Here is a 24,447-nt window from a genome sequence, read left to right as displayed (position 1 = left end):
CCTAAATACTTATTTGATCTTTGCAACATGGCAAGGAAGCCAAGATAGGGGCAGGTTACTGCAGCCCAGTGAAGAACTGGATAAGAGAGGATCAGTCATCTATATCCCTGATATTTTCAAGGAATAGCCAAAGAGTCCATTTAAGAACTATTTTTATACATCATATACAAGCCACACAAAAAAAAGGAACGGAGCTATTTTCCATTTGCAGATCACCTTTATTGTTGCTAATTTAGAAAAAAAATGCATTAATTGCTTTAAATCCCAAACAATACTCCAGATATATTTAGCAAATAAGGCCATGATGTAGGTGTCAGTCCATTTCTTAATGGTCTTACCTCGCCATTATGATGAATCTACGACAGATTTCTCTCTTGATTTTTGGAAAGGAGAAGGGAAACCTTGCTCTTCTGGTGCCTGTTCCCAAAAGCCACTCTGACCATCTCGCTCTCTACAAAACCGTGGTGTTCCAATCCATGTGAACTCCATGCAGCCAGAGATCCATTTGTAGGATCAGTACCTAAGCTAGTACACTCATACAAATTCTCTTTCATTTTGCATGTAACAAAGATATGTGTCTTATTCTTTTGAGTGAGTGAATTGGTACAAGGCATTGTACTTTATTTGACCTTAATATCCCCCACTCCTAGTAACAAGGAGGAAAACAAATTGTGCCCTAGCTATCTGGGAAGTCATTCTGCTGACTTGTTTTACCATTTTACTTAAGTAAGATAAATGTAAGTGATAAAACTGAGTCATCTTAATTGAAAGGATGTTTAGAAGGAAAGACAGGGAAACTCATCATAGATTGAGAAGTTTTGCCATGTTTTCCTTAACTCATTATGAGACTTAATGAATAGGACCTCCTATCCAGAAATGACCACATTATTTATTTATCTAACAACCATGCTAAAGTGACTGGATTAGAATAATGTTTGCTCCATCTGGCCTACTGTAACAAATTCTGCTTTTAAACCACAACTCTGAAGTATTTAATATCAGCTTCTATTTGTATCTAATTTATTCTTAGACTTGGAAAGATTTAATGTATTGTTTATAAAACTTGACAGACAATATTTGTTTTGTTTTTGTCAGTGAAAGCTATTGCAGTAGCAAGCAGTTTAATAAAGCTCTGACATTAATTATTATTTCATTTTATGACTATACAAGTCAAAGTTTATAACAGGTACAGAAATAACAATCTCACAATATTGTTCATGGATTGTCAATTCAAAATGAGTGCATAAATTACTAGTGCAATACATAACTTTCTCTTTCTGTATATGTAGATTTGATTGGGGGAAGTAAGTGCAGTAAAAAATAGATCAATTACATCATATAGACCCCAATCTTACAGACTTGTGAATGCGATGAACTTTACATGCTATGACCAGACACAGTGGGTAAAATCCATGCCCCACTTGATATGAGTGGGAGTTTTGCTATTGACTTTAATGGGGCTAATATACTGACTTCAGAGGATCTGCTCATGGCATATAAAGTTAATCGTATGTTTTAAATCTCTCTAGGACTGGGGCCTTCCTTGTTAAAACCTAATCCTTCTAAGACTACTTCTATTTTATTTTTACATTTTATTACTGCACTTTTAATTCTACTGGGCTTCAGTAGGATTTCCCCAAGGGCAGTCTTTTTTTTTTCCACCTAGCACAATGGGGCCCAGTCCATTACTAAGGCTCCTAGATGCTTTGGTGATACAAATAAAGACATTCTGCACAGGGGTCAATTCTACTTCAGAAGACCAATAATTCTGGCACATTGAATATTACTTTCTAAGAGCTGTATTTTGTGTTCCTACATGCATGGAAACACTCTTTAAGTTATTAAGAGTTCCACAAATGCATGGAGAGCTTGCAAATTTCAATTCCTAAATCAAAAAACAAAATTGTACTTTAAAGGTGAAATGTACTCACCATTTATAACAACCAGTATTTTGCACTTCCTTGGTGCCTTCCACCAGAGGATCTCCAAATGCTTTAAAACCATGATTATTAAACCTTCCAGCATCTCAGAAAGGTATATATTACAGGCAGTCCCTGGGTTACGTACAAGATAGGGACTGTAGGTTTGTTCTTAAGTTGAATCTGTATGTAAGTCGGAACTGGTGTCCAGATTCAGCCGCTGCTGAAACTGACAGCCAGTTCTGACTTACATACAGAATCAACTTAAGAACCCCAGGCGTCCCCAAATCAGCTGCTGCTGAAACTGATCAGCAGCTGATTCCAGGAAGCCCGGGGCAGAGCAACTCTGCCTCGGGCTTCTAGTAGTCAGCGCTGGTCAGTTTCAGCAGAAGCTGACTTGGGGACGCCTGGGGCAGAGCAGCTGGGGTGCTGCTGGGTTGCTCCAGTAGCGCCGCTCCTCGGCGCTACTGGACCAACCCAGCAGCACCCCATCAGCTCTGCCCCAGGCATCCTGATTCAGCCGCTGCTGAAACTGACTAGCAGCGGCTGAATCACGACGCCTGTGGCAGAGCAGCTGGGGTGCTGCCGGGTTGGTCCAGTAGCGCCCAGAGCGGCGCTGCGGAACCAACCGGCAGCGCCCCAGCTGTTCTGCCACAGGCATCTGGAGAAAAGCCTAGTCTGCTGGGGGGGGGTGGCGTACTAGCTGCGCCTCCCCCATCCCAGCAGACCAGGAAGACGCGGGCGGTGGACCGAGATGCACCGCGGTCCCGCCACCTGGGTCCTCCGCGGCTTTGCTCCCAGTCTCCCTGGTCTGCCAGGGAGACGGGGAGCAAAGCCTCGGAGGACGACAGCAGCGGGACAGCTGCGGAGCCGGCTTCCCCGAGGCTTTGCAAAACCGCAGGGGGGCTCGGGCAGCGAGGCAGCCCAGGCACGCCTGGGCTGCCTCGCTGCCCGAGCCCCCCCGCGGCTTTGCTCCACGTCTTCCTGGTCTGCAGACCAGGGAGACGCGGAGAAAGCCCCGGAGTACACGAGCGGCAGGACCGTGAGGTCCCGCAGTCCGTGTCCTCCGGGGGATCCCCGTTCGTAACTGCGGATCCGACATAAGTCGGATCCGCGTAAGTCGGGGACTGCCTGTATTCACTTTGCACAGAGACATGGGAAGCATAAGTGACTTAAAAAAAATCAGGAAATTAAATGTATTAAAGTAACTACATAACGGTAGATCCAGAAATGAAAAACAGACCTCCCTTGCTTCCTGTCTTGTCTAACCAAGAAGTTTGGCCTTTCTCCACATTTTCAGCTCCAACAGAAATTAGGCACCCGGTTCCCAGAAGTCCAACTCTTAATCTCAGACCCTAACGTATGTGAGTGTTCTCACTGATTTCTATAATTTGAATGAGAGAGTTTTCCAGACTGGGCCAAAGATATAAGTTTTCCTGAGGATACAACTACACAGATATGAAATCTTCAAAGGGCATCCATGGACTGCCATTTTCCAAATACTTTCAACATCAGTGTACCAGATCATTTCAAACTTGGAGCAAAATAAAAGTGTAAATAGGCATGACATTTTACTAACATTTCTAAATTGGATCAACAGACAATGGTCCAAACAGTGCTGATAGAAAAGTAGTTGCTGCAAACCTACAACGTTATATATTCAGTTTCCATTTTTACCATGTTTCATTAAGGCTTGATAAAGACTATAACCACTGAAGCCATTGGATAGACTCAATTTCACAATAGTGGGCTTTGGATCGGGCCCTAAATGCCAGTAACTCTGGATTTCAGTATTGAACAGATGCAGAACAAAAAAAAATACAGCCAGTCAGATGAAAGCAGTACAAGTTGCACGAATTCATAATACAGGATGTGTAAAGGACACTTCAAGGCAGAGCCTCTTCCCATTTACAGTAAATCAGGAGAAACTCCATAGTAATCAGTGGAGCTACAGTGGTGTTAAATAGATCAGAAGCTGGCCTTGTTGTTTTATAAACACCCATTAGAATTCCACAAGGATCCATCACTTTTCATCTTTCAAGACTGTGTAGTTGCTTTTTAAAAAAAAATCAGGAAATTAAATGTATTAAAGTAACTACATAACGGTACAAGAAAACTTTATAGAAAGGTGCAAAAATACAATAAAATGATGTTTATACAGTTGCCAAACTTTTTAAATGAATTGCTTATACTGTCATGTAACTACAGTATATTGTTTCAAAACTGGATTTTTTAAAGTTACTTAATAAAACACAAAGGAAATGTTCTAACCATAGAAGTTGAGACATTATTACAATTCAAGCTAATTAAGGACTCAGTTTAAATTTCACCTTCAATATCTGGGCATCTTCCTAGATAAGATACTTGTTTAATTAGACATATTGTACCTTGCTCAGATAGGTCAGTTTTAACTGTACACTTCTTTGCTTATTTCTTAGTATTCTTCACCACCTTACCATTTTTGGACCAAATCCTCTCAATCCATACAAGGGTCAATCAATAGGAAGTTCTGCCATGAGTGACTCTTGTCTTCACTGCCTTGGAGTACTAATGCCTGCATGAAGCTTCAGCATGCCACCCATGGGAAGGGAACAGAAGAATATTACTGTTTAAAATCAGTTCCTCTCATTTTGCTAACGTTTGAGCAAGTTTTCTGAACTTTTCATTCCTTGTTAGCTGAGGGGCTGATAAAGATGAGAAATAACAAAAGCTCTTTAAAGTTAAACTTTAGTCAGGAATTTCCTGTTATACAGCATGTGCCTGAAGTTCACTGCTTATTCACCCTTGGAATTTTTCCATTTTATTTCCCAATCGCCACATGGGTTCTGTAGCAACTGCTCTGGGAAAGAGACTCAGCCTTCTCCTCCTTTTTTAAACTAACACGGTTTTACTAAGGACATGCTGCTTAATACTTGACCTTCTATTTCCCCTCCTTTTATACCCATGAATGCTAGGTAATTGACTGACTTCAGTAGTGTTACTCCCAATTTCCAACACTGTAAGTCCCAGTGAGTTTGCAATGGTCAGCGCTTTTACCAGCCTAAGAAGGAACTGAAGATTTAGAATCAAATCCTGTTGGCTTTACTCCTGTGACCAATCCTGAGGATAAGTAAGGCCAACAGCACTTGGTTCACAGTCCAGTATCATCTTGGATCTCCATCTTTGCTTCCTGATATTGCTACATGGCCTTCCCGTCTGCTTCTTTGCTTGTTCTACTGCATGCCTAAAAGCGTACCTGTTTGATCCATTTCCAAAGAATCTAACAACTCAGACTCAGTTCAGGTGAATAACTCGAAAGATATTTGAGAGTCATCATCACCACAACCAGTTGAAAGAACATTAGAAGATAGTGTAGAAAGTGAGCAAATTATCCAAGTTTTATCAGAACCATCACTTAGTCCTGTTTGATACAACAGCCTTCGACATCCTGGCCCAGATCCTTAAAAGGTATTTAAGCACTCTGTGAAATTGATTGGAATTAGATGTCTAATCACCTTTGACCATTTGTACTTAGATGATTTCAACCTCTTATTGTTTACATTTTCTTTCTTAAAAAAGAATCTGAACAACTTGTGAAAAGGCATCATCTCAGACCATAATAGACACCTGAATTTACTATGCTTATGTACCCATTGTGAAGTAAAGCTTGACATTTATTGCCACCAGATTTAGTCCAAATAATTGGCACAGGTTAGAAGCAAGTGAGAAAAAAAAAGTTGTGTTGAGAGGTATATGCTCCTTCTTTCCAGCTCCCTTAGATCAAGTACATGCACTGCTTAAACTTTCACAAATACACTGCCCCTAAATGTCCTCCAGATCTGGGAAGCAAAATACACAATTCTGACATCTGGAGTTCCATGTTTCCTGAAATAATCAACTGCCACTATATGCAACAACAAGAAAAACTAGGCAACTTTAAGCAGTCAGTTTGTGACCTAGGCCCAATCCATCTCCTACTAAAGTCAAAATGACATTAATACAAATTGGATTGGACCCTTAGTGAAACTGGAAAAAATGGGTTAATATTAGAGCTGGAAAAATAAAAGCACTTCTGAAACTGCATTATCATAGCTGTGTTGGTCCCATGATGAGCAAGAGACAGAGAGAGAGAGAGAATGTGAAGGGAAGTAATCTCTGTTATTGGACAAATTTCTGTCTCTCACCAACAGATTAAAAATTACCCACCTAATTTGTCTCTGCATTATGAGTCTTTTACAGCTCATGAAAATACACAAGCTCACCCTAATGTAATACGGTTGTAATTGGAGTAAGACCGCTTTGGCCCCTTGCTTGTTCTCTGGTTTACACAACTGTCTTTTGTCATTTCAGAGTTAGTTTGTATAGTTGTAACAGGAATAACATTTCATAAAATGCAGAAGCACTTATAAAATTACAGAGACTAAGAAAGACTTGAAGAACTACCCACAGCAGTAATTCATACGTGTTTATCTACCTATCTCTTAGCAGAGTATAACATATATTTTACAGGAATGTAAAACCAGTTAGGCTTGTTTAGTTTGGAAAAAAGAAGATTAAGGGGGGACATGATAGCGGTTTTCAAATATCTAAAAAGGGTGTCACAAGGAGGAAGGAGAAAATTGGTTCCTCTTGGTTTCTGAGGACAGGACAAGGAGTAAATGAGCTTAAAGTGCAGCAAGGGAGGTTTAGATTGGACATTAGGAAAAAATTCCTAACTGTCAGGGTGGTCAAATATTGGAATAAATTGCCAAGGGAGGTGGTGGAATCTCCCTCTCTGGAGATATTTAAGAACAGGTTAGATAGACATCTGTCAGGGATGGTGTAGACAGAGCTTGGTCCTGCCTTGAGGGCGGGGGGCTGGACTCGATGACCTCTCGAGGTCCCTTCCAGTCCTATGATTCTATGAAAACCCACTCAATCATCTTGATCTCTTCCTCAGAAGAGAAGTGTGGTACAGTAATCAGGGTAGTATTAGTTTGGGATTGCATATGAAGTTAGACACGATAATACTTTTGAAAATTCCAGTAGGTGCTTAAACACCTTTTACATTAGATTTTTAAATTCTGTCCTTTAGTTTCAGTGTTCCTTGGCACTCCATCTGTACAACAGGGATACTAGCAGCTCCCTACCTCACAGAGCATTTGTGAGGATAATCCATTAAAGATGGTTAGCTGCTCAGATACTGCAGTGACAGAGCCATAGGTAGCTTAGACACATAGATTCTTCCCTCACTTTCATGTACATGAACCTTTTTTTGTGAATTTATTAACCAAAATTATATATTCTTCTATGTTCCATAAACAGCCCCAGTTATACAAAATAGGGATGTTAAATATCAGTTAATTGAATAGTCAATTAGCCTCATTAATTTTTATCAGTTACTTGACTATTCTATAGTCCCCGGGGTGGGGGCCAGCAGCAAGTTCACTCTAGCCCCACTCCTGAGGAGCCCCCTACCACTGAGACAGAAGCAGCAGCACAGAGTGGCAGCAGTACCTATCCGGGGAGGAGGGGAGTGGGCTGAGCTCTCAGACCCAGCACGAGCCGAAACTGAGCCGGTCTACCTGCCCATCTGGCTACTAATATTCTTTAAATGCAGAGCCGCAGTAGGGGTAGGTCCCAGACCCAACATGAGCCAGGACTAAGCCAGGCTGATGGCCAGCCTGCTAAAAAAATTACTAGTAGGGGATGTGTGTAATCTGTATCATTAACCAATATGCTTTTGCTTATCGGTTAATCAGTTAATTAGTTACTCGACTACACTAGTACTTCCCTAATACAAACACCATAAATACCTTTGTCCCTGCCTCTGAAATAGTTCAACTGTATATGCACACACAGTCTTGAGGGGAGGGGGTTATATTTATAACTGAGTAGGCTTGAAAGCAACACTAGCATTAAAAAATTGCCGAGCTATATAAGGTGGCTGATGAAGCCGCCTCAGTTAGTAGACTGGTTATAGCCCCAGCTATGTTTGTCTTCTGATTAGATTAGTGTCTCCAATGGGCAATTTGCCAAACTGCGCATGACCTGTTCTTCTACACCCTCTGGTTACAACAGCCTTAGAAACTATTATGAATTACATTTGTACAGAAAAGAAAATGATGACATCTAAAATAAAGCTCAAGACAGCATGAGAGGTGTGGAATTCATTTGTGTGAGCATTCTTCTCTTCTGTGAATTTTGCAACTCCCTGTGACGCAGGGACCTTTTAGGCATCCCACAAGAGGCTGATCTTTTCTGTGACTAGAGGAGTCATTATCCACAGCTTCCTACTGACTGCGGTTACTGAGTTCTTAGTGGGAATTAGTGGTCCGTGGTTCTCAACGTCCATATGGACTGCACATACATATGCATGGTAGAGATTATCTTTATTCAAATTTACTGAAAAGCAATGCATGCAACAGCTGGATTTATACTCCCAAACAACTGTAAACATTTCTGTTACAATGTCTGGGAGGATTGAGAAATCAGTGGCAGGCAGTTAAAATTTGGATCAGGCCCTCAATGGTTATGAAGTCAAGGAAACCTCAGTGCACTTTGGTTCAGCCAAATCAGAATTTCTCTTAAAAGATTGTCATTTTATTGAACAACATAGAAGAGTTAATGACAACTTTACATCCAGAAAAAAAGAACACAGTCCTATAAACAATTGGCGTTAGCTACCTTATTTCAATGGCACCTCCACTTCAGTGTTCCTGTCTTATAGATGATTCTCCAAAGGAAGAATGCTGAGCTGTAGCTGATCTTTTAAAAATCTGCATAAGGAGAAAGTTATGAAAACACTTTCAACAAGCAGCATTTAACTTTTCCATCTTTTTCCTCCCCCAAAGCTTTTATACACTGTTTTTACACTATATATCAAAATATACATACAGGGTAACTGCTAGTATGCTTTGCTCTTGCTATTAAATATTGCTGTTCGTGAAAGAACAGCAACAAAAGAGAAAGTTCTTGCCTTATACTTTTCTTGTGATGAATCAGTCCTTGAATCCTCTAGGAACAGCTCATTTCAGGAAGTATGAACAGGAAACTTTGAGCTGGGCATATTGCCAAGGAGTGTCAGAAAGCTGCCAGAAAGTTGCAAAATACAAGTTTTAGTCAACTTACATTAACCACTAAATGGCATTTTTAAAGCATTCCCTTCACCCTCAAATTCTGAGAAAAGCTGCTGAACTGAATAGCAGAAGCAAAACCCCCGTGTCATTTTTTTAAGTGTATAATATAAATCTTTTCCTTTCCTCATCTGTCACACCATTTTCTACAATGTCTTTACATGAATGCACACACAAAGTCTGACCTCACACCAGTTTTACAAAAGTATACTCCAAATATCTATAGAAGGTAAGTGATATTAAAAATGAAATCCTAATGTGAATATATTCTGCATAGCAGATCACAAATTACAGATTAAAGCTTTTAAACAGTTGGTTGCTGCCATATTTTGCTATCAGAATGCTAAATTAGAGATGTCAGTGGTCTGATCTAATATGGTAGATCCTACTATGCTCTTAGACAGATCATGCAATGCCAAAATTATAGGCAGAAGAACGGCCACACTGGGTCACCAAAGTTCTATCTAGCCCTGTATCCTGTCTTCCAACAGAGGCCAATGCCAGATACCCCAGAGAAAGTGAACAGAACAGGTAATCATCCCTCTCCTGTGATCCATTTCCAGCTCCTGACGAACAGAGGCTAGGGACACCATTCCTTCCCATCCTGGCTAATAAGTATTGATGGACCTAACCGCCATAAATTTATCTAGCTCTTTTTCGAACCCTGTTAAAGTCCTGGTCTTCACAACATCCTCTGGCAAGGAGTTCTACAAGTTGACTGTGCACGGTGTGAAGAAAACATTCCTTTTGCTTGTTTTAAATCCGCTACCTATTAATTAGGCAATTATTTAATACTATTTAAAAAGCTATGTATTATCAGAATGACTTCCTGAACCAATGGTAAGAGGATATAAGGTATCTTTCCGCTCTATGCAGGGGCTGAGCACAAAGCCAGTGCTTCCAATCAGAGAGAAGAAATTGGCAGATCAGGATTGTAAGTCAGTAGATTTTTTAAGGGCACACAGGTACAACTGGAGTCAGGGCTGGCTCTAGGTTTTTTGCTGCCCTAAGCAAAAATATTTTTGGCCACCCCCCTTCCTTTTTTTTGCTGGCTTTTACACATTTGCCCTTTTGCAATGTTTTTTGTTTTATTTTGTTTTGACTGTTTACAATTAAAAAAAAATGAAAACAGAAAATTTGTAGTTAGTGAAATAAAACAATTTCCTACTAGCGTACTCATTTAATTTTACAAAATCACTCCTCACTCCCTGACCCACAGCCCCCACAGCCAGCCCAGCCCAGCCAGTGCCCCTCACTCCCAACCCACAGCCCTGCCAGTGCCCCTCACTCCCAACCCACAGCTCTGGGCATCCCCGCCTCGCCCTGCCCTCGCTGCCCAGGGGCCAGTACCTGAAGGCCAACCCTGCCTGACAAATTCCCTCGGGGTCTCCCTTGAAGAGCTTGGTGGCCTGCTTGGCCTTGTGCTGGAGGTTGCTGATGAAGACAGGGAAGTAGCCGGCCTCCCAGAGAAGGCTCAGGCTGGGCCCGGGCTGGCCCCACATCAGCAGCAGGTGCTGGCGTGTCTGGGGCAGGAGCTGGGGCAGGCAGGGGGGCTGTTCCTCAGCCCCAGGCCCGGCAGCTCCACCAGTACCTGCAGCTTTTCCAGCACCTGAAGGGCCTTGTTCAGCGTGGTCCGTGTGGCTGTACCCAGGGCGCAGGGGCCCTAGTGGGTGCCCGGCCCCCCTGTAGCCGCCATGGTCCTGGCCAGAAGGGAGACTGCACTTCCTGCATCAGGACCATCCCCCCACGAACTCGCCCCGGCCCCTCGCGGGCAGGGCTGACCTGAAGTAGGCAGCAGAGCCGGGCAGCAGCAGGAGGCACAGGGCAGCCAGCAGGCTCCAGGCACGCATGGTGCCAGCGCTGCGCAGCAGGTAGTGCCGTCTCCCGCAGCCCTTTAAAATCGGCGGGGCGGGGCCGGGCATTGCTGGGGGCTGCTGCTTACCTGGAAATGTGCTGCCCCTGGAAATGTGCTGCCCCAAGCACGTGCTTGATTTGCTGGAGCCTAGAGCTGGCCCTGGCTGGAGTACATCCTTCACATTTCCAACAAAATGCTGGCTGGGCACACAGGGGGATTGGGCACTGCACCCTTCAAGAAGAAGCATAGAGACTGTTCCTCTTACCTGCCTTGGGACTGTAAATGGCATCCTGCCCATTTGAGGCTGTTTTCTGTAATGCATTTTCTGAATATACATATTCATAGGTTATGAAAATGTGACTATTTATGTCGCTATAGTTATAGTCCTAATGGATGGGATGATCCCAACTAATTGGCAGCAAACCCCCCCATTCACAATACCTATTTAAACACAAACATGAGCTGAATTAGCAGAAGTAGTCACACGCCCAGTAGAGTTCTAACAAAAACAAAAATCTAGAAAATGGTGTCTGGTTGAGCTGGCAAGCCTTGGCTTGCTTCCTACTTCACCTCTATCAGACTGTTTCTCTACTTTCCTCTGGGTTTGCCCTTCCCTCAAGACCAGAAGGTTAGGGCTTCTATTCTCCATGTTTTCCTCCTTTCCCTCTCTAAAGGCAGAGAGTGAGGGAACGTGTACACTGCATGGCTATTTCAGGATACCAGAGGTACACAAAATAGCTACCCTATGTGTACATAAGCTGCCTGTTATTACGAAATATTTTTCAAAATAACAGGCACGCTATTTTGCCATCCTGATAAACCTCGTTCCATGAGGGCTAAGGAATGGCTCAAAATAGTGCATTATTTCGAAATTTGGCGCTGTGTGGATGCGCCAAATTTCAAATTAAACTAATTTGAAATAGATTTAAAATAAGATACGCAATTTGCATAGTGCAAATTGCGTTTCTTATTTCGAGTTTAGGGTGCTGTGCAGACGCACCCTGACTGTAGTGCCATTTTGCTCTCAGCTTCCTGACTTTATCATAGCCCTATTTCTTCTCAGATGGGCTCTTTACCTAATTAGGGAGTGTTTATCTAGCCTAATTCCCCTCAGGTGCAGCATATTAGGTTAATTGGCTCCCTTCTCAGCCTCATTAACCCTTTCCAGGTTGATGAGGGTGAACACCCTGTGATGGATAGCAGGAGTGCTGGCCAACACCTGGTGACTAAGGGTACGTCTAGACTACAGATACTGTCGACAAAGCTTCTGTCGACAAAGAGCGTCTAGACTACATTCAGTTCTGTCGACAAAGCAAGCTGCTTTGTCGACAAAACCCTGTAGTCTAGACACAACCCTAGATGCAATAACACCTTCTGTCAACAGAACTCTGTCGACAGAAGGCGTTATGCCTCGTAAAATGATGTTTACCAGCGTCGACAAAACTGCTGAGTTCTGTCGATGTTATGTAGGAATTCCTGAGGTAGGAATAAGAGATCCTCCGGAAAAGGGTTTTATTCCGGAGGATCGCGCCAGTCTAGACACTTTTTTTCCGGCTTTTCCCCAAGCCGGAAAAAAAGCGGCGGACATGTTTATTTAAATCCGCGGGGGATATTTAAATCCCCCACGGATTTCCCTATGCTGACTTACCTGATTTGCTCCCTTTTCCGGAATTTGGGGCCAGTCTAGACGTAGCCTCTGTGTTTTTAATTTGTTTTTCTCAGTTGTTCTGTAACACTTAGCAACCAAGCATGCTTTATTAAGGTTATCTTTTTGTTTTGTTAATAAAATCACCCATTTTAAGACAATTATTTGATTGTTGGGTTCTGGAAGGTAGGAGGTCTGTGTGGCTATGTCTACACTGGCAGCTTCTTGCACAAGAATAGCTGTTCTTGCACAAAAACTTGCCTGCTGTCTACACTGCACGCGCGTTCTTGTGCAAGTAAATTTACAGTATAGTGTTGCAAAACAGGGCTTCTTCCGGAAGAGTTATTCCTCTCCCACGAGGAATAAGCCCTCTTGCACAAGAGGGCAGTGTAGACAGGCAACATGAATTTCTTGCGCAAGAAGCCCCTCTGGTTAAAATGGCCATCAGAGCTTTCTTGAGCAAGAGAGCGTCCACACTGCCATGGATGCTTTTGCGCAAAAGCACATCTCTTGTGCAAAAGCACATGCCAGTGTAGACTCACTCCCGTGGAAGATGTTTTGTGCAAGAACTCTTCTGCAAAACAGTTCTTGCGCAAGAAGCTGCCAGTGTAGATGTATCCTGTGTGTATGCCTGCTAGCCTGAAAGTTTGTTTTCTGTGGGGGGTTTTGTTTTTTTTCAATCTCTCTTGTGGCAAGAGAGATTGGGGTATCCCTGGGGAAGGAATTAAAAGTGTTTCTTCTTGTGTTTCAGGTTTTAAATCATTTGATTGTGGCAGCTACTTCCCAAAGTCAGTGAATCTGTGACTCTGGGGAGTTTTTATGAACAGAGACAATAGAGGCAAGGTATTTAAGGTTTCCTGCAGACCCCCATCTTCTGCACTAGTAGTGCCAGAGAGGGGAACAGCCCAGATACACCCCATCATAGGTTTCCTTCTCTTTATTAACTAAAGCCTTGAAGTGGTGGGAATGTAACTGTTAATTATTCTGAGTCCTGGTAATAAAGCTTTGGCAGTTGCCAAAACCTAAACCACATCATCTGTAGATAATTTGAGTGAAAACTTGCCTCCCCATTTTTATGCCAAGCATATGTAAATTTACATATTATCCACAATGCAGCTCTATCAGGATAGTTGTACAAAGTGAAATCCTGGCTCTACTATTGAATATACATTAACTTCAAAGTGACTAAGGCATCAGGATTTCATGTACATGTGAAGTTGTGCATACTCACATTTCATTCCCATGACTGACAAAATAGAACCCACTTGGTTCCTGGTAGCAACTCAAATAAGCCTTTAAACCTCTGCTATGCAGACATGATTTAGGCAAGCTATTCACTAGAATCCCTTCTGTCAGTATTAAAGTTTCTCACACAAGAGTTCGTCAATAACAGATTTCCCATTACATATATTCACAAGTGAATGCAATTACAATTTGAGAAATATATATATTGGACCTCATTGATCTGGCACCCCATGACTGGTCCCGAATGAGCAGTCCAGCAAGAGAGCTGGGGCCACAACAGCCCAGAAGGGGGGGTCAGCAGCAAAGGGGAAGAGAAGTGGGCTGGAGAGCCAATGGCAGGGAACCACTCCTGGTTCGGCAAATTCTCTTATTCGGGACCGAGGGTGCCAGACCAGGGAGGTCCAACCTGTAGTAAAAATTCAGAAGAAGCTTTTCATGCTGAAATACCTTTCCAGAGCTGGCCCACAAGGACTCTCCCATTCTCTCCCTTCCGCTTCTTCTGTAATGCATTGAAGAAATGAAGCTCTCTATTTCGCTGCTGCACAAATAACTCTCATCACTGAGCTGCTCATCACTATGGAAGGAGGTATGAGAAGACTCCAGAAGCTGAGGGTCATTGTGCAGAGAAGACAAGAAGATTAAATGATGGAGGGAAGAGTGGAGTCTTAAAAATAACAAGTAAATATATGACTAACACCACACACACCTCTTATCACCCTTATTACTTTGCTTGTGTGTTAAAATCCTTTTTCCCCAGCCTTTCCCCATGTGTCGTCTTAAACTCTTTATCCCAGAGAGCACAGAATCTGTGTTTTTATTTGTGTTTGGAAGTGGCATAACACCATTAGGGCACTATTGCAATCTAAATGTTCAATATATAGCTACTAACAACGCTATGGACATGGTCATTCCCCCATTTCAGCTCCCTCACTAGTAATGCAACCTGAATCCTGAGGGCTGCTGGGAATTCATCTGAAAGAAGCACATTTTGGCTATGGATAATTAGTGGAACAGGTAGTCATCATAAGGTTGCCCCACAAGAGTACCTGGCAGCAAGCCAGGTTCACCTACCTCAGTTTCCCCCTTCAGAGTGCCCAGTAACTTCACATGAGCTTTCTTGACTTTGTAATACTTTTCACGGGGGACAGGTTATCATCAAAACATAGCCCAAACCAGTCCATAACAAAAATACCCAAAATAGTCCATTTAGCACCCCAGCTCACATTGTCCTTAAGGACCCATGACGTGATGCCTCCACATACCACATTCTGGGGTCTTCTGCCCCACCTCACTTTAACAGTCCTCTGCCAAAACCCCAGCTGAAGTGCAACCCTGATCTTCCCAGTGGGAATCCCACAACCTCTTGGCTGGGAGACCATCTTCACCAGGGGAGGACTGCTCACTTCTGCTGGCCCTTTGATTGTTTCCAGGGGTCCAGCTTTCTGGTCCTGAAGAGATCATCAACTAAGTCCTTCTGCTGCTCCTCTGTTCTCAGCCTTCCCCAGCCCTCAGCTTTGGCGCTCCAGCTTAGACATCAGCTAGCACCTCACGCTGCTTCTGTCTGTCTTTCAGCCTCCCTCCTCCAACCCTTTCCCCCTGGTTTTGGGAGTTTATCTGGAAAGCCCCTTTTGCTGCTGTCCTGCCTTCCGCCTTCCCCAGGAATGAGTGCAATCTCCAAGCTCTGGCAGCTCCCATGCACCCCTCATTAACCGGCTCACTCTGTACGCTATGTCAACGCCCATTTGTGGGTCTCTCATAGCACCCAGGTGGCCTTTTTTAAGCTTAAGAGGCTTAAAAGGTACACAGGAAATGGCCCTGCTCCTTCTTAAAGGGCCAATGTCATCTTGTGACTGTGGTGAACTTTAAGGGCCTTTGCCTTTCCTAGGAATGGATGCAAACTGTCGCAGATAAGCAATCAGAGCTCAATACACATGTGGGGCCAACAATCCTTACTCATGCAGAATTCCCACTGTAATCAGCATGAGTAAGGGCATGGCAGAATCAAGCTTCTGGAACTGAATGTTATTGTCTGCACAACAGAGGGCTAAACAATATATTCAACGGCCCACAGAGGTAGCTAGTTACTGACTTTGTTAAGACTATGTAGCTAACATAGAGGTGCTCCAGTGCCGCTGAGGTGAAGCTGCATTTCATGCCATGTCATGTTTCAGTTTTGAAAGGCATGGGTTGATGCAAACTGTGATCTTCCCCACAGGTCGTCATTTCACTAACGGCAACGCTGTCCAGTACAAAGTGTTTATAAGCTACCCTATGTCCTCACCTCCCTATTCTCTTCAACCGCAGCTGCTGACAGGAAGCCTTTTACACCAATCCGAAGATCTGTAAAGTTGTTGGTAATTGGGAAACTCACCAAGCAATTGACATGTCCTTTGAAGTAGTGAGCTGTAAAATAGCTTATGCTACCTTGCTCCTAAGAAACTGTAATGGCATACAATAACCCCTTAGTATAGGTTGAGTTTCTTTAGACTTTTTTAAGATTGTAGAGCTGGTGTCTAAGTATTATGTGAATCAACTGCAAATACAAATAGGCCCTTTATCTAATGGGCAAGGGAGAAACAACCATTAACATATTTCTTCTTCTCTCATTTGAAATGGAATGATTATGGAAAAATCCTGGCACTTTTCTAAAAAGTTACTTCACTGAGCTGTCATTGTCAGAAGCCTAAATATTTTGGCTGTGACATTATAGTCATGAACTATCTTACTATACCTATAAAAACGTTTTTCCTGCAGGACGACAGAGTGACATCATCACACAGCCCTCCCCTCCCCTTTCCCCAGTGCTGGCTGCCATTCCATGCCTCCCTCCCCTGTGCTTGCCAACCAGGAGGAGAGCATGGGATATGCGAGGCCTCAGAGCGACTCCTCCGTCTCTCCCCCTCCACCAGCAGCCAGGGGAAGAGAGGGTCCTGACATGGCCTCAGCTGGGAGGAGGGGTTAAGATTAAGCTGTGGCCAGGGAGCGGGCAGGCAGGGAGAGGGGCCCTGGGTTGGTGTGGCCAGGGGAGGGAGAAAGGGATCATTACATGTTCAGTTCACTCCTTCTGGAGCACCTGGCATTGGCCACTGTCTGCAGACAGGATACTAGGCTGGACGGACCTTTGATCTGACCGAGTATGGCTATTCTTATGTACACCTCTTTGATACCATAGTTATTTGCAGGAATAAAATTATGGTAGCCAAATTAGAAGCCACATTCAACATAAGAAAATCTTTAAACAGCTTTTACAACATTATAATCCATCGGGTTGTAAATAGCAAACACGACTGTGAACCTTTTGCTGACTTGCTTCTGACGTCCAATTCCCAGCAGCCAAAATAGCCATTGCGTAAGTCACTTAAAAACAAACAGTGAGGGAAATATCTGAAGTGCCTCCTTGGGAAAAGCAAATAACTCACCAGTGGAAACTTACAGAAGACAGATGGAAACTGAGGAAAAAATACAAAAAGGAAAGTTTTACAACTTTTTAAAATGTGACGTGTGACAGCTTTATTATGTAACCTTGCTATTATTTTACCTGTGAACCTGCAATGAATATATGAGAGAGAAAAAGAAAGAGAGCGAGAGCATTTTGGTCTGGGTTAAAATCTTCAGTGGTCAATGAATAATACAAGAAAACATCTCTAGGTTCAAATTACTTAACTGCTCTCATAGTTTTGATGACCTCACTAGAACTACAGGTTTGTACATGCCTGGGACAAAACCCCCCATAGATTTAAATACTAATTTTACATGCACATAACACCATTTTGTTTGAGAGGATCCCAAGGTGATTTTCAGCTGGCAGATCATGTCTGGAGCATTCATCCAACAGTGAAATGCAGCCACTAACAATACAGGTTGTACCTGCCTGGTCTGGCAACCTCCAGCCTAGAGAATTTGCCAGATGAGGGGAGGCCAGTGCCAGCCCCAGTCTGTTGCCACTGGCAACCGGGTTCTGCTTCAGCAGCAGCAAAGGGGCTGCCATTGACCAAGTGGAGACTGGGGACAGGGGCACTCAAGGGAAGAGGCAGGGTGGTTGTGGGGTGCCACGGGAGTGCACTGAGCCCTACAGGAGCCAGGCTGCACTCCCAGAACCTATCACCAGTTGTGGGGTTGTGCTCCTGGCCACCAGCCACAGGCCTCCACAGCCACCCTGCCTCTTCCCTCAAGCACCCTCCCAGTCCCCACTCAGTCAAGGTGAGCCCCTCTGATGCTGCCAACTGCAAGGTTCCACTCTGGCAGCAGCAGAGGGGCCACCATTGATTGAGCGAGGGGGTAGGCACTCAGTTGCTGAGCAAAGGGACAGCTTTTCCCTCTGATTGCTCCTGTGCATGAGCAACAGAGATGCCAGGCAGTGCCAGACTCTAGAAGTCCTGACCACAAAGGTTGAATCTGTACACCACACTAAGTCAAGAATAACTTCCTATCTAAAACAAAAGGGAAAGGTCAGGTTGACAGAATATACCTCAAGACTTCCCTACAGATCGTCATTTAAACTTTTCTTTTAAAAAGGAAGTTTCTGCCTGTCTCTTTTGTCAATACAAGGCGTTGGCACTTTTTAGAAAAGAATTCAAATCCTCCCATCATAAGATCACAAAGGAAAAAAGAAATGGATCCATCCGGTATTTATAAGAACTCTGGTAAAGTGTTCCAAAACTATGGAAATGCCAAGGTTAAGTGGCTGCACTGGCATACTGCAGCCTGGAGAAAAGGGATGGTTCATGAAGCCCGTGTAGTGGGAGTAAAGAACAAAAATCTCCTCTTATCAACTAATTCTCTTACTAAATAATCAAATGACAATTAATGATTCTGCAAGGTTAATAAGAAACATTGTCAGAGAATAAATTCAGTGTCAGGACACACTGAATATTGGGCTACATAATTTCTGACAAGTCTTATTTACAACATTTCCATTCTAGCCTATTCCAAGCAGGTTCTTATGCCATACTCATCATCATAGGGTCTGAGTGCCTTCCATTGATGCATTAAGCCAGGGGTGAGGAACCTCAGGCCTGAGGGCCAGATCCGGCCCCTGAGTCTCAGCATTGGGGAGCCTGCAGTGGTGCTCCAGTCACCCACCCACAGGGCTGGAGCACACAAAATCTACTTGCCTGGGATCCCCTAGGCTCTGGTACACAAGGGGAATGTGGGGAGTGTCTTTCTCCTTCTCAGGGGTGTCTCACTTTGCTTCTCACTTGTGTGCAGCCCCTGACTGACTTTTTTTGTGGGTCAGCGGCCCCGACTCAAAAAAGTGTCCACGCTCTGCATTAAGCAGCATGACTACCATATGTCATGTGCGTGTTTCTTTCATCCTTTTCCCAGGAAGTATGGTGGAGTACATATTTTGGTAGGGTTTTGTGTTCAGTATATAGAGTGCTAAGTTTTTATTCTGGAAAAAAGGAAGGCCAACAAAATGGACCCTTTCCCTTGGAGAGGAAGGTGCTGAGGTTTGAGATGGCCCATAGTTCCTGGCGGAGTTCATTCCACAGACTCAGACTAGCCCTTGAGAAAGTACGATTTCCTGTACAGGCCAGCTTTACCATGAATTTCATTGGGCCTGGAGAGTGGAGCAGTTGACCACACTCTTTATCCTAAAGCTTTTTGTGATCTATTAAATATACTGGCACCAGCTCATAGAACTATTTGAAGATTGAGGCTATGTCTAGACTGCAGGCTTCTTTTGGAAGAAGCTTTACCGGAAGACATCTTCCAAAAAATCTTCTGAAAGAGAGCGTCCACACAGCAAAGGCACATTGAAAAAATTATCTGCTTTTTCAACAGATAGCATCTATTCAATGTAGATGCTATCTCGCATTTAAGCTGTGATTACTATAGATGGAGTGGCCACCAGGCCACCTGTGCTTTTTCCTCTTTCCTCTTTTTTCAAAAGAACTCCCTCTTCCCCATCCACACACACCTTTTTCTGAAAGAGCTGTTATGCAAAAAGGCTTCTTCCTCATAGAAAGACATTTACCAATGTCAGAAAAACCCCTCTGTTCTTTTGATTTTTTTTTTTTTTTTTTTTTTTTTTGAAAGAGTGCAATTGCAGTGTGGACGTAAGTGAAGTTTTTTTGGAAAAAAACTCTGCAGCGTAGACATACCTGAAGTGTAAAACCTTTGAACTTGATTCAAAACTCGGTGGGAACAAGAATGGAGAGGAAAGGAAAGTCTACACTGACGTTCTACTGTATAAAATCAGGGCTTCTTGTGCAAGAACTATGATGCTCCCGCTCAGGAATAAGCCCTCTTGTGCAACTGTTTTTGCGCAAGAGGCCAGTGTAGACAGGTAACATGAATTTCTTGCGCAAGAAAGCCTGATGGTTAAAATGGCCATCAGAGCTTTCTTGCGCAAGAGAGCATCTACACTGGCATGGATGCTCTTGTGCAAAAGCACATCTCTTGTGCAAAAGCACATGCCAGTGTAGACACTCTCTTCTGGAAGAGTTTTTGCGTAAGAACTCTTCCGCAAAAGAGTTCTTGTGCTAGAAGCTGCCAGTGTAGATGTAGCCTGTGGTGAGGAGCAGACCTGCAGTGACCTGAGAGCCAAAGAGATCAGAGAAGCAACACAAGGAGCTGGAGGCTGGCAGAGCAGCACAGTCTGCAGCTGGCTGTGGTGAGCAGCTGGAACCAGCAAAGTGCGGGGAGAGGCTCTGGGCAGGGAAACACCACCGGCCAAGAGGCCCTGCAGGCCAGACTTGGAGAGAGAGTGTAACTCCAACTGGGAAAGGGATCCTGCCACCTAGAGCCTGAAGTCATGTGGTCACTGCCAGAGCAAGCGTGTCGAGCCTGCAGCCCCCTGCAGCACAGCCAGGACCTGGGAAAGAGCCCTGGGATCTATAAGGAACAGACTGTGAACTGTCCTTACACTCTGCAGACTGCTGTTTGTGATGTCCCCGTGCTACAGAGCAGAACTGTGTGTTCTCATTTAACCTTTCTCATTTTTCCTCATTCTTTTCTCTTTAAATAGTTGCTGTTTAATAAATTGTATTTGCTTTGAACTGTATGAAATGATCAAGAAATGGCCCAAGAAAGCATGCAGTGTGCAAAGAGCACCCCAGAGTGGGGACACCCTAGCCCTTGCCCCAAGTGACTACAGGGTCGGGGATTAAGCTTCAGAAAACCTGGGTCCAGCCTTGTTGGGGTTTCAAGGACTCTGCTACTCAGGAGAGTGGAAGGGGAGCCCTCAGAGTCAGGGAGGCTTTTGGGTAAAAGAAGTGGGAGCAGGGACTCAGATCCTTTCGCTAATTCATTTCACTGGGGTGGTATAGAAGCCAGGAAAGTTCCCCACAATAGTGGGACCATTCCCCCGCTTACACATGCATGGATGGAAAATATTAGAGGAAACATTGCTCCCTATCCAATAGGAAGCATTTACAGTAGGAAGTTCCTATTTGTGGGGTGGCACCTTACAAAGAATGTGTCTCTAAGGTCACCTCAGAAGCCCCTCTTGCTTTTCTTGTATTTTCCTTGACTCTTGATCTACTATTACCCTCTGCAGAAATGACAGGTGAAGAAGAGAAAAGAAAAAGCAAATCTCCTTACATCTCGCCCGCCTCCTCCCTTCTACTGTGCTCTCTATCCAGCCCACCCTGCTAGTAGTTGTAACCAGTTAGACATGACCCCCCCCCCCTCCCTCCACTGGTGTCTAGCTAACTGGATGTACTCCTCTGCTTTTCCCTTCTTCCCTGACATTAGCTTCCTTAGTTATCATTTGTGAAGCTTTTTATCATGCCTTTGGTATGTTATCTTTAGTACAATGCAATTTCTTGTACTCAAGGCCATGAGGCCCAATTTTGCCTAGAAACCATGTTGATTATTAATATGTTAAACACCTGTAGAATGTGTGTGAGGGGTGAATGAGAAATACCCAACCAAAAAGGCAGTTTAGGATCTGAGACCTTTTAAGGCAAACAAAGACCCTGCAAGCAGATACATTTTGTCTGAGAGAGAGAGAGATTTTCTGGCTGCTTCTCAGTTAATTTAACACCAAAGCAGAAACCTGGGACCAGCCCAGAGAAAGTAAATCCTCCTACAAATCCGAAGGGATCTCCCAAGGATCATCATGGTTGAGTCTCTGGGAAGCTGACGCCTGGCCAGTACTCTAGCCACAAGCAAAATTAAAAGTGATCTACACCGCACTTGCAGCCTGCTTCCAAATGGGCAGCATGAATGCAGCGGGGAGAGGGAAGGTGTGTGTCTGTCTGTCTTTTACTCTTAAGAATCTGTACCAATAAACAACCACAAAAGCAATACTGCTCCAGCCCACCCTGTGTCTGTGTTTGTTCCTCAGCAGGTCTGAAGAAATGTAACAATTGTTTCCCATTTCTCCTACCACTGTGACAATCTTTTCCATTTTTCTATGAAATGATACATTTGCTGAAGGTTTCTCACTCTTCAGAAGCCTTTGCATTGACTTCAATAGGTGCTGGAACAGATCCTATTTTGGATGTAAGCCAGGAACTACAAATCATGGGTGTTAATCACAAACTGTCAGGACTCAGTAGTTTGAGACTTCTAGAGCAAGAGGTTTTCACGTGCTGAGAGGAAACTGGTTTGGTACATTAGGAGTTCAAGAAGTCAAAGTACATAGCAAGGAGAAAGGATGCAGCTTTATTACACAAATGTATCTGAGGTTCAAATGCATCCTGAAAGAGAGCTCCACAGGAAACACAGAGATCTTTCCCACAGACTATTAAAAACAAAGCAGGTAAGTTAAAATACAATATGCTTATCACATAGGTTACATCTAAACTACACCCCTCTGTTGGCAGAGGGATGCAAATGAAGCACTTCAAAAGTGCAAATGAAGCGGAGATTTAAATATCCTGCTCTTCATTTGCATAATTGCATCATGGCACTGTTTCAAACAAGTGCCATTTCGAAACTGAAACCACAGTTTAGATGCGGGTTTTTTTTTTACAACAGTGTGCCTTTTCGAAAGATCCTGCACTCCTCCATTTTTTGAGGAGTACAGGATATTTAAATCCCTGCTTCATTTGCACTTTCAAAGTGCTTCATTTGCATCCCTCTGCCGACAAAGGGGTGTAGTTTAGTGACTACTCAGTCAAATACTTCAGGAACTGATTGCCCTTTGAAATTCAATTACACTTTTCTAGCAAACTAGTTCGTTCCAAAACTGTGGATTGTTGTTCCTGTTTGTACATCCTCCGGTGACAGAAATCACACACAATCCTTTTACTGTCATCAACAAACACAATTCCATTTTAGGTTGTCATCAGCTGGCAGAAGTTCACGGAAACCTTTCTCTCCTTGAGTAGAGCTAAGCAAACAGCACAGTGATTCTGTGGACCATCATGACATGATTTCACATGTAATATTTTTCTAGCCAAATTGCAGAAGATCAACAGCCTGAGAGTAGGGAATTGGAAAATGCTACTGCATCAGAGAGAAGCCTGAAGAGTGAGACTGGGTAAGCAAGGAGAACAGGCCTGGGACAAGGAGCTGGCGTGGGGAAGACACAAGATTAGGAAAATGACAGTTGGAGGGGATGGGCCAGAAAGGGTTAGACGAATGGACAACTAAAACATTCCCCCCTACAGAACCTGAAGTGAAACACAGGATGCCTGAGTCTTGCCCCTCATCTTCTTTCTGGAAGTACATGTGAAACCCACTGGCAAATTGTATATCTCCTCCTCTTCTAGGCCCACTCAGAAGATTAGAACCAATACTGCCATCAGTTATTCCACTAGCTCAAGCAGCAGAGGCCCGTACAAGTGGATATAAAGGTTCCCACCCAGCTGGTGACTCATGTGGGTGTTGTTTATTTAAAACAGCATATTAAAGGAATAACACAAAGGCTGCAAAAACAAGCACTCAAAAGTATGAACTGCCAGCATGGAGATTGCCTGTGCTTATTGCTTAATGCTTATTATGTGGGGCAAAAAAAGATATACTAGCATTAGAAAAGGTTCAGAGAAGGGCAACTAAAATGATTAGGGGTTTGGAATGGGTCCCATATGAGGAGAGTTTAAAGAGGCTGGGACTTTTCAGCTTGGAAAAGAGGAGACTAAAGGGGGATATGATAGAGGGATATAAAATCATGAGTGGTGTGGAGAAAGTGAATAAGGAAAAGTTATTTACTTGTTCCCATAATATAAGAACTAGGGGCCACCAAATGAAACTAATGGGCAGCAGGTTTAAAGCAAATAAAAGGAAGTTCTTCTTCACATAGTGCATAGTCAACCTATGGAACTCCTTGCCTGAGGAGGTTCTGAAGGCTAGGACTATAACAGGGTTTAAAAGAGAACTAGATAAATTCATGGAGGTTAAGTGCATAAATGGCTATTAGCCAGTATGGGTAAGGAATGGTGTCCCTAGCCTCTGTCAGAGGGTGGAGATGGATGGCAGGAGAGAGACTGCTTGATCATTACCTGTTCAATTCACTCCCTCTGGAACACCTGGTATTGGCCACTGTTGGCAGACAGGGTACTGGGATGGATGGACCTTTGGTCTGAACCAGTATGGCCATTCTTATGTTCTTAATCAAATATGTTATTTGCAGATGGCAGGGTGAGATGGAAACTATGTCTGGATCTTATGGTAACTTTGAGTATCTTGTATAGGAAAAGGTGAAATCCTGGCCCCATTGGAGCCAAACAAAATTTTACCATTTACTGCAATGAGACCAAAATGTCACCCTAAGTATATTTGTGTAACAGAAACTTT

The 24,447-nt window shown here is 43.6% G+C and overlaps 1 protein-coding gene across 3 annotated transcripts in view; it reads right to left on the bottom strand.

The window, feature by feature from the left end:
* The window catches only part of LOC102463929 (interleukin-1 receptor type 1), a 72,988-nt gene extending 64,034 nt beyond the window's left edge, over window positions 1–8,954 (bottom strand). Inside the window, exons 1-2 of one of the 3 annotated variants that reach the window (XM_075917302.2) lie at window positions 8,857–8,954; window positions 8,565–8,656 (exon numbers count right to left, since the gene is read on the bottom strand). The gene's annotated coding sequence lies outside the window, so the exon portion shown is untranslated. Of the gene's footprint in view, window positions 1–338; window positions 2,189–8,564; window positions 8,657–8,774 lie in introns of those variants that run through there. The other 2 variants (XM_075917310.2, XM_075917320.2) reach the window with 2 other exon arrangements.
* Window positions 8,955–24,447: the final 15,493 nt, after the last annotated feature.

Source organism: Pelodiscus sinensis, chromosome 1 (assembly GCF_052426305.1).
Source record: "Pelodiscus sinensis isolate ZL-2025 chromosome 1, ASM5242630v1, whole genome shotgun sequence".
NCBI classification, from domain to species: Eukaryota; Metazoa; Chordata; order Testudines; family Trionychidae; genus Pelodiscus; species Pelodiscus sinensis.
The sequence above is the reverse complement of the archived record's forward strand: the minus strand, read 5'-3'. Positions and strand labels throughout refer to the sequence as shown.